Source organism: Magnolia sinica, chromosome 5 (assembly GCF_029962835.1).
Source record: "Magnolia sinica isolate HGM2019 chromosome 5, MsV1, whole genome shotgun sequence".
NCBI lineage: Eukaryota > Viridiplantae > Streptophyta > Magnoliopsida > Magnoliales > Magnoliaceae > Magnolia > Magnolia sinica.
Window position 1 is genome coordinate 3,672,484 of NC_080577.1, and position 14,889 is coordinate 3,687,372.

At 36.7% G+C, this 14,889-nt stretch overlaps 1 non-coding gene across 1 annotated transcript; it reads left to right on the top strand.

Moving 5' to 3' along the window:
• Window positions 1-11,732: 11,732 nt before the first annotated feature.
• LOC131247611 (small nucleolar RNA R71) lies at window positions 11,733-11,839 on the top strand. The gene has a single exon (XR_009171887.1). It is a non-coding gene; the product is annotated as a small nucleolar RNA R71 (small nucleolar RNA).
• The last annotated feature ends 3,050 nt before the right edge of the window (window positions 11,840-14,889 follow it).

Consider the following 14,889-nt stretch of genomic DNA (forward strand, 5'->3'; position numbering starts at 1 on the left):
TAAAAACTTCTTGAGAGCCGGAGAAGTTTCAGATCAAGCTAATATTTGTATTTTCACTTCATCCACGTCTACATGACCTAATGAATAGGCTAGATGGTAAAAAAACATCACAGTGGCCCTTTGAACAGTTTCAACGATGTATGTCATTATCACTGCAGCATCCTTTGGTGTGGTTCACTGAAGCTGTGGACCTGCTTCATCTTTTGTATCATATATTAAAATAATATGAGAAAAACAATGAGTCAGATCCAACGATCAAATGGATTACAGCACAGATGACTCTTGCATTTAATGCAACTGTTGCATTTTAATGCAACCAAGATTATTATTTGGTGTGGTCCACTTGAGTGTTGGATCTACCTATTTTTGTGGTCATGCCTTAAAATAATCTGAGAAAAGGGATTGACGGTTTGGATGTACATATACATCACGGTGGTCCTGCCCATAGAACTGCCCGTTCGGAGCCAGGGACGGGCAGGGGTAGTACGCAATCTGCGTCCTCGTTAAACACGACGGGAACGGACTGGCTACTTCCACTGCCACCGGCCAGTGGCTGATGGTCGGTGCTCTGTGGGCCCTACCATGATGTAATTGTTTCATCCATGTTATCCATCTATTTTTTCAGATCATTTCATAGTATAAGACAAAAAATTAGGTATATCAAAATCTCAAGTGAACCACATTACAGGAAACAGTGTTGAATAGTGTCAACCATTAAAAAACTTTTGGGACCATAAAAGTTTTGGATCAAGCTGATTTTTCTTTTTTCCCTTCATCTGGGCCTGTATGACCTAATAAAAAGATTGGATGTGAAATAAAAAGTACAGTGTGCCTTGGGAGGATTTTAATGATGTATATCCAATCATTATTGTTTTCTTATGGTGTGATCCCCATAAGATTTATATCCCTCTAATTTTTGGGTTGAAGCACTATAATGATCTGTAAAAATGGATGAACGGAAAGGATGAAACACATATATCATGGAGGGGCTAGCAGAGCACCGACCACAGTGGCCGGTGGAGTAGCCGATCCGTTTCCGTCTTGGACTGGACGCGGATTTCCTACGAAAGCCTTTCGCAGCAAGGAAATAGGATTGCGTACTGAGTAAACTCAGTTGGGCCTACTATGAATGTATGTGAATTATCCACGCTGTCCATCCGTTTTTACATATCATTTTAGTGGTTGATTCTAAAATACAAGCATGCTCAAAGGTCAATTGGACCACACCAAAGGAAACAGTGGGAATAATGACTTCCACCGTTGAAACCTCGCTAGGGCCGATGGTGATGTTTATTTTTCATCCAACCTGTTCATAAGATTGCACAGACATGGATGAAGGGAAAATTCAAATATAAGCTTGATCCAAAAATTCTGTGGGCCTGAGAAATTTTCACTGGTAGAATTTTAATTCACACTGTTTCCCGTGGTGAGGTCCACTTGAGATTTGGATATATTTCATTTTTGGGTTCAAGCCATAAAATTATTTTTTAAAATGGATGGACGGAGTAGATAAAATATGTAGATCACGGTGGACCCCATAGAGTTTACTCAGTACGCTTATCGTACTGAGTCACTCGCAATCCACTTCCCGCGGCAAGTTCCTACACTGGGAACACAGGTGGGGCCCACTAGGATGTTTGTGAGAAATCTTAACCGTCCATCCGTTTTGTGAGTTCATTTTAGGACACGAGGCTAAAGATGAACCGTATCCAATGCTCAAGTAATCTGAAAACATGATAATTAAATGTCCACAGTTGAAATATTCGTGGGGCCACAGAAGTTTTGAATCATGATAATATTTGTGTTTTCAGTTCATCCCAGTAGGAGTGACGTTATTAACGGAATGGATGACATGTAAACATCACTGTCGAACCAGAGAGGTTTCAACTGTAGGAATTTCCCTAAATATCTTTTCCTTTAGTACGGCCCACTTGACTCATGATAATTAAACGTCCATAGTTAAAATATTCATGGGGCCGCAGAGTTTTTTAATCATATGTATGCGAAGTTACAGAATGTAATCGAAAGGTCTTTTGGTGTGTTGAAGGCGCGTTTTGTAATTTTGAAGACCATATTCCTTCCCGACACAAAGAGACATATTTATTGTATGCATGACACTACACAACTACATCAAAAAAAAATATATCTCTGATCCACTCTTCCAACAATACAATGATGAAAACGTTCTTTCGGAAATGAATGTCGAATCAAAGAATGATATGCCTGAAGTGGAATGAGTATTTAGAAACTTTAAACAAACTATTATGTCCAATATGCGAGAAGTAATTTTCTCCACACTTATACATGCAAATTATTAATTTTTTATCTGTTTTTATAAATAATGATATTTTAATTTTCTATTAAGTAATTTATAGTTTATTTGAATTAAATAAAATATTTTTATTTTTATTTAATAAAAAATAATTTCTTTATAATGTAAAACATTTCCAAAAAAGAAATAGGGGCAAATATGTCAAATTAACATATTTCAGACATTTCAGATGTTTGTTAACAAACAACTTGTTTCAAATTCAGTACTTAATTTTCAGACTTCAGCCATAATTACTAAACAGGTTTTTCGACTTCAGTTTTCAGATTCAGGCTTTAGTATTCATATTTAACTTGGAGAGTGTCAATTTATAGAAGTTGGTATGGAAGTTATAGAAGTTTCTTTTCTTTTTTCGCGAGAACGAGACTTTAACACTTTCGTGGGAGTTTCTATAACCGGAAGCTCTGTGGGGCCACAATGATATCATATTGCAATCAGTTTTGAAATGCTTCAGGTTAGGATGTGATACCAAATTAAGGAGATCCAGAAGTCGAGTACCATTTAAACTATGTCAGGGCCCACAGAAGTTTTGTACCAGACTGTTTTCCCTTTATCCTAATGGTGATCACGTTTTGTACGGGTTGATAGGTTGTAGATATCATGGTGGGCCACAGGAAAGTTTCAATGGTGGAATTTTTATCCACACTGTTTCCTGTAGTGTGGCCCACTTGAGTTTTCAATTTGCGTAATTTTTTGGAGTCAAACCAGGGAAACTAAACTGATGGACGGAGCGGATGTCACACCGACACATTACGGTGGCCTCCAAGTAGCTTTGTGTTATCGTAACTCTTCCAGCCTGACGCGGATAGCCTGCCATCCATACCGTTCATAACGTTATTTCCTACTGGGATGAACTGAAAACACAAATATTAGACGGATTCAAAATTTCTATGGCCCCACAAATATTTCAACTGTGGACGTTCAATACTCACGTTTTCGGCCCACGTGAATATTGGATCCGGCTGATTTTTTGCCTCATGTACTAAATTGAGCTCAAAAAACGGATGGACCGGGTGGATTTCCTACAAACATCACGGTGGGCCCCACCTAGGTTCCCAGCGCAGGAAATCAGCGTACCTTTCCGTCACAGGAAGCTACTGCGAAAGGCTTTCGGATTGGGGCGCGGATCGCCCGTCTCCAGCTGGGAACGGGCAGAGCTGTTTACGGAGTCCGATTCGGCTCTAAACAGATGTGGAGCCTCTCTGCATCTTGCGAGGTGTGGCCCTACTCACCGTGTAGGGCTCCCCTTAATGTCTTATTTGTATATCCACGTCGTCCTTCTGCTTTTATATCTCATTTTAGGATGTAAACCAACAAAAGTCCAATTATCTGATGGACCATACCACATGATTAACCATAAATAATTTATTTTTGCCAACGAAAGTTATACATCAAGCTGATCTTTGTGGTCTACCTCACATTTTGATCAGCATGATTTTTGAAACTCCAAGCTTAAATGCGCTAGAGAAACAGATGGTCCGTGTGGATATACAACACATCATCAAAGTGGGGCCCACGGTAAAGGTAACACCACCGAAGTGTTACGCAGGTTCCACCTAATTCACTGCTGATGGAACCCAATTTGGATAGTTTGCTAACTCAACCTGCGTGCCTTACTATGTAAAGTGTGTGGGTCCCAGTGTGATTTATGTATACTATCCGCTCCGTTCATCTATTTTTGAACTATAATCTTTAACTGTATCATAGCAGATAAAACATATTTATAATATGAGGAGTGTATTTTTTTTATTTTTTTTACACACAACATGGGCACTCAAACTCATGACCTTAGTGTTGAAAGACGCCGTGCCTGCAACTAAGCCACTTACTTGCCCACCAATACAGCCACCCCATTGGGATCAATTTGTTCACTTGGCCTCACTGTACATGTCATCAGTGGCGCTCTATTATTGCTTGCCTCCAAGTGCGGAGGTTCATAAGTAATATCCTGTGAATACAGGGTCGATCCCACAGGGAGATGAATTGTGAGAAAGAAAAAATCAAATGTAAAACAAACTAAGTAATAAAAACTAAACTGATGATTTAATTTTGAAATTTTTGAATGGATGTAATTCAACTAAATAAAATAACACCCAAGCTTTAAAGTTCCACACATAGGTTAATGTTCCAAAATCATGATGACTTGGATAACACAACTAGGATCTGAGCACTATGGTCAGCCTAATCGGAAAATAAAACAGTTTAAATATTTAATAAATGAAATAAAAGATTAGAAAATAATGGATCTGCACCATTGACATATATTCTCAAGCGCCAGTGATTTTAAGTATTCAATATCTATAGGATAATGAATATTAAAGAAATATAACAGGTTGAGAACATCTCCTATCTAGGAAATCTGATTAATATAGGGTAAGCCTATCCATCAATGTGGATCTTATATGATAGAAACATATGGATCTCACAAGAGGATAAAAAAATAAAACCTAAATAATAGATAATATGCATACACCATTCTTTTCATCATTAAAACAATCAATCATCATAATCTTAAAGAAATAATAAACCCATGTGCTTCCCTTCTAACTTGGGCTAGAGGGAACTTAGAAAAACATAATTAAATTGCAGAAATAAAAAGCAACAAGAAAGAAAGAAGAAAAAAATACAAATAGAAAAGATCTAAAATAAAAAAACAACTTATAAAGCTTTAAAAAACTAAAAACTCTTTAATAACCTTAAATATTGCTCTTGAATGCTTCTAATGATGTTTAAGAATGCCCTAGGAGGCCCTATTTATAAGTAGGGAACTCCAATTTTCGTACAAAGTTGAAAACCCTAGAAAACGCCTCAAATATACGTATTTTTCAAAAATAGACTTCTCGCTGCATAGTTCGTTTAAAACAGACTTCCTGCTGCGCAGTTTTTCAAAATAAACTTCACAGCTTCATAATATACTTTTTCAGGATGATTTCAGGATTCTTCACTTCAAATCTTCGATTCTCTTCATTTCTCGCTTGGTTTTCTTGGATCTTTGGCATGTGAATTCTTCAATCTTGATCTCCTAAGATCCATCCCTTACCTTGGTGATTTTTGAGCATCAAATTCTTACTTTTTAACACCCTTTTTCAATCCAAGCTCTTAAATTCACCTTGCAACACATACATGAGCAAAATAGAATATTAAGATGATTTATGTTTATAAAACCAAGATATAAATGGAAAAAATTATGCAATATTTGAGTCTCAACACACCCCCCAACCAGCATTTTGCTAGTTACGAGCAAAATAAGCGAAGAAAAATAAAAGTAAGAATAAAAAATAATTCTAGAAACAAAATTAAAATGAAAATAAAATTCTAACTACACCACTTTCGCAAGTAATCTCGATTGCATTTAGCATATGCAATAAGCCTGGAAACCCCTAGGTTTCCCCTAGTGGACGAGTTATAGTCTCGTGAGGGTTTCTAGAAATGTTACCCACAAACATTGAAAATAAGAAAAATATTTCAACACTATAAAATTTATACAATTATGCCTCCATTCATCATATGAATTCCAAAACAAAATAATACTTAACCTAAGTCTGAAGTTAGTTAGAATCTCAATTTTCTAATCCATTACATCCTTAAGTTCAGAGACCTAATCAAAATTTAAAATAGTTATAACCCAATATCCTTAGGTGCTTCGTGTCACTAGTCTAACTTTGAGAAATATGCATGTTCCCTATCCTAACTCCTTTCAATCATCCCAAGAATATGAAATCTCTAGTTAACTCTTTTTTTTAATGACATTTCTTCTTTTATCATCATATCCACATTATTATAGACCACCCTTAGATGAAGATTCCCATCGGGTTTGCTTCATAACCTAAGGTATCGTACTTGTAATGGTAATAGTAATGGATACTTAGGTATTCTTACTCCGGATTACTGACACGATTGTTATGGTCATTACATTCATGCTCTATGATAAAAATTTCTTTTTTCCATCACTCTTTTTTTTTCCTTTAATATTCTCTCTTTTAAACATATATCAATGGTACTAGTTCATTCAACCTTGTTTGAATCAAAAGTTGTTATTCTAGTTCACATATCATATTCCTCACTTAGTTAGCTAGGGTGTATTGTGAATTCAGTACATCAAATTACAACTCACTTTAAACTAGTGATTAGATAATTGAACTCAAGTTTATAATTTTCAGTTGTCAGAATTCGGACTACTATTAACTTAGACTAAATATTAACTTTGCCTTTGGAATTCGCATAATATCATGTTCACATTCTTGTATAAAAATATTATTTTGAAAATGTTGATTTTTTTTTTATTTTTCATAAACCTAAAAAAAATAAACTTAAACCTAACTGAAACCTAAAAATAATAAAAATAATAATAAAATAAACTGAAACCCCCAAAAAAAAAACTTTCACATGAATGACTATCCACACCCCCCAACCTAAAATCTACATTGTCCCCAATGTAATGATAATGTAATGTAGAGAACAATAAAAATAAAAGAAAGGGTGGATAGTACCTGCCATGAAAAACTCACCTGCTATGTGACACTAAAAAAATTGAATATGATACAAATCCTACACAAATGCTCCGTCAGACAAGGAGCATCATTCTGAATATTCCGGCTCATGAAGAGGGAATGACTCCTCTTCCAAATGAAAGTTTTCCACATAAGGCTGCAATTTCTGACCATTAACCTTGTACATATTGCCATTACGTGGATTCTCAATTTCAATAGCCCCATGAGTATAAACATTCTTCACAATGAAGGGGCCTGTCCATCTTGATCTTAACTTTCCCGGAAAGAACTGGAGACGAAAATTGTACAATAGGACCTTTTGCTGAGGTTCAAAATTCTTCCTCAGGATATTTTTGTCATGAAAAGCTTTGGTCCTCTCTTTGTAGATTTTAAAATTTTCATAGGAGTCTCTCCTCAACTCCTCTAATTCATTTAACTCTAATTTCCTTTGTCTACTTGCTTGATCCATATTAAAGTTTAATTTCTTTATTGCCCAGTAGGCTTTATGTTCCAATTCCACAAGCAAGTGGCAAGCCTTTCCATACACCAATCTGTATGGAGACATTCCAATCGGGGTCTTATAAGCAGTCCTATAAGCCCATAAAGCGTCGGATAATCTGAGGGACCAATCCTTCCTATCTGGCCTTATAGTTTTCTCTAAAATGTGTTTGATTTTCCGATTAAAAATCTCAGCTTGCCCACTCGTTTGTGGGTGGTATGGGGTGCTTACTTTATGCTTGATGCCATATTTCTTCATCAAAGCCTCAAATGTTCTATTGCAAAAGTGAGACCCGCCATCACTTATGATGGCCTTTGGAGTTCCAAATCTAGCAAAAATATTTTCCTTGAGGAATCGTATGACCACTTTGTTGTCATTGGTCCTACTTGGAACTGCTTCAATCCACTTTGAAATATAATCCACACCAACCAATATATAAAGAAATCCAAAAGAAGATGGAAATGAACCCATAAAATCAATACCCCAACAATCAAAAATCTCTAATGGTAAAATTAAGGATAAAGGCATCATGTTGCGCCGGGACACTCTTCCCAACCTTTGACATCTATCACAAGCAACACAGAAAGCATTGGTGTCTTTAAACATGGTGGGCCAATAAAAACCACACTGCAGGATTTTTGTAGTGGTTTTCTTAGCAGAAAAATGGCCACCACATACTTCCATGTGACAAAAAGAAATAACACTTCGAATTTTATCCTCTGGGACACAACGTTTAAAAATTTGATCAGTCTCATATTTATATAAATACGGGTCATCCCAGAAGAAGTTCCTAACCTCAGTTTCAAAACGTTTCCTATCTTGTGACTTCCAATGATATGACATTTTTCCCGTTACAAGATAGTTCACTATATCCGTATACTAAGGCAATTTGAAGATTGCAAATAATTTTTCATCAGGGAGAGTGTCCTGGATATGTATCTCTTCAATGGAATCATCTAATACCAATCTAGAAAGGTGATCGGCCACAACGTTTTCTACTCTTTTCTTATCTTTTATCTCTAAGTCAAATTCTTGGAGTAGGAGGATCCATCTCAAAAGTCTCGGCTTTGCATCCTTCTTAGATTACAAATATTTCAAAGTCGAGTGATCTGTGAAAATGACCACTTTGGATCCCAGCAAGTAGGACCTAAACTTATCCAAAGCAAAAACTACTGTAAGTAACTCTTTTTCAGTTGTTGAGTAGTTCACTTGGGCCGAGTTTAGAGTTCTACTCGCATAGTGAATAACGTAAGGCCGTTTATCTTTTCTTTGGCCCAAAACAGCCCCTATGGCATAATCACTTGCATCACACATTAGTTCAAAAGGAAGTGTCCAATCTGGTGGACGCATGATAGGTGCAGTGGTAAGGGATGATTTAATTTTATTAAAGGCATTTGCACACTCATCTGTCCACTTAAATGGAACATCCTTTTGAAGAAGATTAGTCAAGGGTATAGTAATGACACTAAAGTCCTTGATGAATCTTCTATAAAAACCAGCATGCCCTATAAGTGATCTAATATCTCTAACAGTTCGGGGGACAAGTAGATTAGTTATAATGTCGAGTTTTAAGCGATCTACCTCTATTCCATTTTTGGAGATAACATGGCCCAAAACAATTCCCTTTTGAACCATGAAATGACATTTCTCTCAATTTAAGACAAGGTGTTTCTCTTCACACTTAGACAAGACAAAAGATAAATTGTTGAGGCATTCCTCAAAACTACTCCCAAATACAGAGAAGTCGTCCATGAAAACCTCAAGAAACTTTCCAACCATATTTGAAAAAATGCTTAACATACACCGTTGGAAAGTTGCTGGGGCGTTACACAATCCAACTGGCATCCGTTTGAAAGCAAACGTGCCAAATGGACAAGTGAACGTGGTTTTCTCTTGGTCTTCAAGGGCTATCTCTATTTGGTTATATCCAGAATATCCATCAAGAAAACTATAAAAGGAGTGACCTGCTACCCTCTCTAAAACTTGATCAATGAATGGTAGAGGGAAATGGTCCTTCTTTGTGACCTGATTCAATTTTCTATAGTCAATGCAAACACGCAAACCAGTAGTGACATGTGTTGGTATGAGTTCATTATTAGAATTCTGCACAATAGTTATTCCAGATTTCTTTGGGACTACTTGAGTTGGACTCATCCAAACACTATCGGATATTGGGTAGATGATTCCCACATCCAATAATTTGATCACCTCATTTTTTACAACTTCCATCATGTTTGGATTGAGACGCCTTTGAAGTTGTCTAATTGGTTTGGTGTCATCATCGAGGTGGATCCGATGGGTGCATATGGAAGGGCTTATACCCTTGATGTCAGAAATGGTCCAGCCCAAGGCTCCTTTGTGGTCCCTTAGAACTTTCAACAATTTAATCTCTTGATCCTTCTCTAAAAATGAAGAGATCACCACAGGATAAGTTTTATTTTCACCTAAGTATACATACTTAAGCTCATTTGGCAGTGGTTTTAAATCAAGCTTTGGAACATTGGTTGGTGATGGTAGAGGTCGCAAGTCCTCGATAGATAGGATTTGAGTGCGCAATCTCCATTGGCACATACCAATGTCCTGGGTGGTAATGCTCTCATTATCATCAGAAATTTCAGCAAGCACTTTTTCTAAATCAGAATTTTTCAAGTCTCTAATGACTTGAATCAATTCATCAGTCAGACTAGGTTCTAATTCCTCTTCTTCTATCAAGCAGTCCATGAAATTCAACTTATGGATCTCATTATTATCAATGGGCTGCTTACATAGATTGAAAATATTTAGCTCTAGAGTCATGTTACCAAAAGACAAGTTCATCATTTCATTCCTGCAATTTATGATTGCATTTGAAGTTGCTAGGAATGGGCGGCCTAAAATGATGGGAACTTGAGCGCTAGCATTTACACATGGTTCAGTGTCTAGTACAATAAAATCTATGGGGAAGTAGAATTTCTCCACTTGGACTAGCACGTCCTCTAAAATTCCCTTTGGTACCTTAATAGAGCGGTCAGCGAGTTGAAGTGTAATCGTGGTTGGTTTAAGCTCGCCTAACCCCATTTGTTTGTAAACCGAATAAGGTACTAAGTTGACACTTGCACCCAAATCTAACAAAGCATGTTCAATTTGAAAATTCCCAATAATACAAGGAATAGTGGGACTTCCCGGGTCTTTGTATTTGGGTACAACCCTTTGTTGAATGATAGCGCTCACTTTCTCAGTAAGGAAGGCTTTTTTGTGCACATTTAATTTTCTCTTTACAGTGCACAAGTCCTTGAGATATTTAGCATATGATGGAATTTGTCTAATGGCATCAAGCAGAGGAATATTGACAGTAACTTTTTGGAGCACATACAACACCTCTTGATATTTCATGGGGACAGTTGGATTCCGAAGTCTAGATGGGAACGAAACTGGAGGCTCATGTGACTTAGTCTCTTTATCCTTTTGCTGTTGCGGCTCTTGAACCATAGCCGGTTCATCATTTTCTTGAGACAGTGGCTCATCCTCCGGTATTTCTACCGGTTGCATTATCTTGTTATCGACCTTTTTTCCACTTCTCAAGGTAATGATGGCCTTAGCTTGTTCATGATGAAGCTCACTTGAATTTGAGTCTCCAATGAAATGTATGTTTCTAGGGTTTGGCACAGGTTAAGAAGGAAGGGTGCCTTTTCCCCTAACATTTAGTTGAGTCTCAATCCTAGCCACAGCTGTCTTTAATTCCTGATTTGAATGGATTAGAGACTGATTCATTTAAGCTTGAGAGTTTATGAATGTGGTCAATGCATCCTCCACAGATGATCACTTTGGCGGGGGCACATATGGTGCATTGTTAGGTGCCCCAAAGAAGTTATTTTGTGGAGGTATTTGAGGTGCATTGGGCACATTAATTTGTGGTCCATTCCTCCAACTAAGATTAGGATGGTTATGCCAATTTGGATTGTACGTGTTTCCCAATGGTTGCATAACTGACCTTTGGTAATTATTTATAGCATTTGCTTGATCATGCTCATGCGTGATATTTTGTACAACTGATATTATTAGACAATCCTTTGTGTCATGATCTGTACCACCACAAATGCTACAAAAATTACATAAGTAAGTGTTTGCTTTAACCATATCAACCTTCTTAATTTCCAAGGCTTCGACCTTTCTAGCTAATGCAGCGAATTTTGCATTAAGGTCATCTTCCTCTCTTAGGACATACATTCCCGCTTTTTCTTTAGGAATGGGTCTAGTTTGGTCTGATTTAGCAGAGACATCCCATGTCTGAGTATTCTCTGCTAACATATCTAGAAAATCCCAAGCCTCATTATGATCTTTGTCAAGAAAGGTTCCACCACACATCATCTCTATGAACTGACGGGTATCCATGGTGAGCCCCTTTCGGAAAGCATCAATCACGTGCCATGGTTCATAACCATGATGTGGACAAGTAATTAGAATGTCTTTGAAGCGCTCCCAAGCTTGAAAAAATAGTTCATTCCCCTTTTGGGAGAATGACATGATTTCTTGTTTTAGTGCATTTGTTTTGTGCTCGGGAAAGAACTTTTTCAAAAACTCTCTACTTAAGGCTTGCCATGAAGTGATGGTATTAGGTCTTAGAGAATTGAGCCATACTTTGGCCCGATCCTTTAGAGAAAATGAGAATAACTTAAGCTTAAGTACATCCCTATTGCCATTGTTTACTTGTAACGTCGCAATTACTTCCTCAAAGTCCTTGAGGTGCAAGTAGGGGCTTTCAGAATCTAAGCCATGAAATTTAGGAATTAATTGAATCACACCTGGTTTAAAATCAATGTTCCCTGTGTGAGCAGGGAACACTATGCAAGATGGTAAAGTTGATCTCTCAGGGTGTAAATGTTCACGTAAAGTTCGTGGTTGGTTTAACACATTCCTATGAACTTCATTTTCATCCTCAAGAGGAGGATTATTTTGATTTATAGTTGGATCTGGCATATTTGGATTTGGATTATCAACTGGGTCTGCCATGGAATCCAAGTGATGTTCAGTGCCTCTTCTAAGTGAATGATCAAGGCCTGGAACTAGTCCCCCTTCAGAAGAGAGTCGACTGTTTTGATCCCTACTCCAACGGGACATAAACCATCCACACCACACAACAAATACCACTAATTCAAATAGCAAGTATGATACTTAAAATAAAAATAAAAACTTAAATCAACAACCCAGGTGGCAGAGCCGACCATGAGAGTTCAGTCCACAAAGCAAAATAAATCAACAACCCAGGTGGCAGAGCCGACCATGAGGGTTCAGTCCACAAAGCAAAATAAATCAATAACCCAGGTGGCAGGGCCAACCATGAGGGTTCAGTCCACAAAAAATTAAAAATAAATAAATAAATAAAAGTAAAACTAATGGAGAAATTAAACTATGCTAATCTGGAAAATAGATTCAGCGGATGATCTTTGTGATCAAACAGCAACTATAGGACAACCATAACACTTGGGTGATAAAATCCCAAGCAGGGCAACCTTATGTCATAGTTAGTGCTTGAAAGACTCAACTGAATTTATTTTCAAAGAAAAAGAAAAGAAGAAAGAAAAATAAAAATAAAATAATAAAATAAAAAAAAATCTACAGAAAATCTGGAGGGTTTAGAAGAAAACTTACCTTAGCTATCTTGTACAGATCTGGTCTATCTCAGTCTCTCCCCGGCAACGGCGCCAAAAACTTGATTGCTTGCCTCCAAGTGCAGAGGTTCATAAGTAATATCCTATGAATACAGGGTCGATCCCACAGGGAGATGAATTGCGAGAAAGAAAAAATCAAATGTAAAACAAACTAACTAATAAAAACTAAACTGATGATTTGATTTTGGAATTTTTGAATGGATGTAATTCAACTGAATAAAATAACACCCAAGCTTCAAAGTTCCACACATAGGTTAATGTTCTAAAATCATGATGACTTGGATAACACAACTAAGATCTGAGCACTATGGTCAGCCTAATCGGAAAATAAAACAGTTTAAATATTTAATAAATGAAATAAAAGATTAGAAAATAATGGATCTACACCATTGACATATATTCCCAAGCGCTAGTGATTTTAAGTATTCAATATCTATAGGATAATGAATATCAAAGAAATATAAGAGGTTGAGAACATCTCCTATCTAGAAAATCTGATTAATCTAGGGTAAGCCTATCCATCAATGTGAATCTCATATGATGGAAACATATGGATCTCACAAGAGGATAAAAAAACAAAACCTAAATAATAGATAATATGCATACATCATTCTTCTCATCATTAAAACTTAAAAAAATAATAAACCCATGTGCTTCCCTTCTAGCTTGGGCTAGAGGGAACTTAGAAAAACATAATTAAATTGCAGAAATAAAAAACAACAAGAAAGAAAGAAGAAAAAAATACAAATAAAAAAGATCTAAAATAAAAAAACAACTTATAAAGCTTTAAAAAACTAAAAACTCTTTAAAAATCCTAAATATTGCTCTTGAATGCTTCTAATGATGTTTAAGAATGCCCTACGAGGCCCTATTTATAAGTAGTAAACTCCAATTTTCGTACAAAGTTGAAAACCCTAGAAAACGCCTCAAATATACGTATTTTTCAAAAATAGACTTCTCGTTGCATAGTTCGTTTAAAACAGACTTCCTACTGTGCAGTTTTTCAAAATAAACTTCACAGCTTCATAATATACTTTTTCAGGACGATTTCAGGATTTTTCACTTCAAATCTTCGATTCTCTTCATTCCTCACTTAGTTTTCTTGGATCTTTGGTATGTGAATTCTTCAATCTTGATCTCCTAAGATCCATCCCTTGCCTTGGTGATTTTTGAGCATCAAATTCTTACTTTGTAACACTCTTTTTCAATCCAAGCTCTTAAATTCACCTTGCAACACATATATGAGTAAAATAGAATATTAAGATGATTTATGTTCATAAAACTAAGATATAAATGGAGAAAATTATGCAATATTTGAGTCTCAACACTCTACAGTTTAAATTCTTCAGTTAGCTTTCCATAGCTAGCTTCATATCAACATCCGAAAATCAACAGTTCTTTTACCAAATGAATTTGCAGTGTGTGTTAGGTATTGCTACTGTCCCCACTACAAGGGGATGTTAGCAATGTCCCCGAGGCTTTTAAATGGCATATGAGGTGACCTATCAACTATCATTGGTCTGAACTGTTCATTCATACAACCAGGAGCAAAACATGGCATAAAAATCATGCCAATCAGCCCGATCAGCTAAGATTGAGCATTGCTTATGATTCCAAAGTAGCACTTTGGTTTGGTGATTCTAACCATGTGATTTATAGCTTGGGGAAAGCACAAGCAATTTATTTTCAGAGGAAGAACTCCACCTTGGTATTTCTTAATTATTATAAAATTTTGCAAGTGGTTGAGTAAGCAACATATACATTCATAGGCATCGAGCCATTATGTCAATTCTGATGATCCCTGCGTCATCAAGGGTTTTGAATCTGCCTCATTATCGAACACGCGGTCCTACATGAGCCGGCGAAATTGATGGATGGAGTGGATGTCACACGGGCATAGCAGTGGGCTCCACGTAGCTTCCG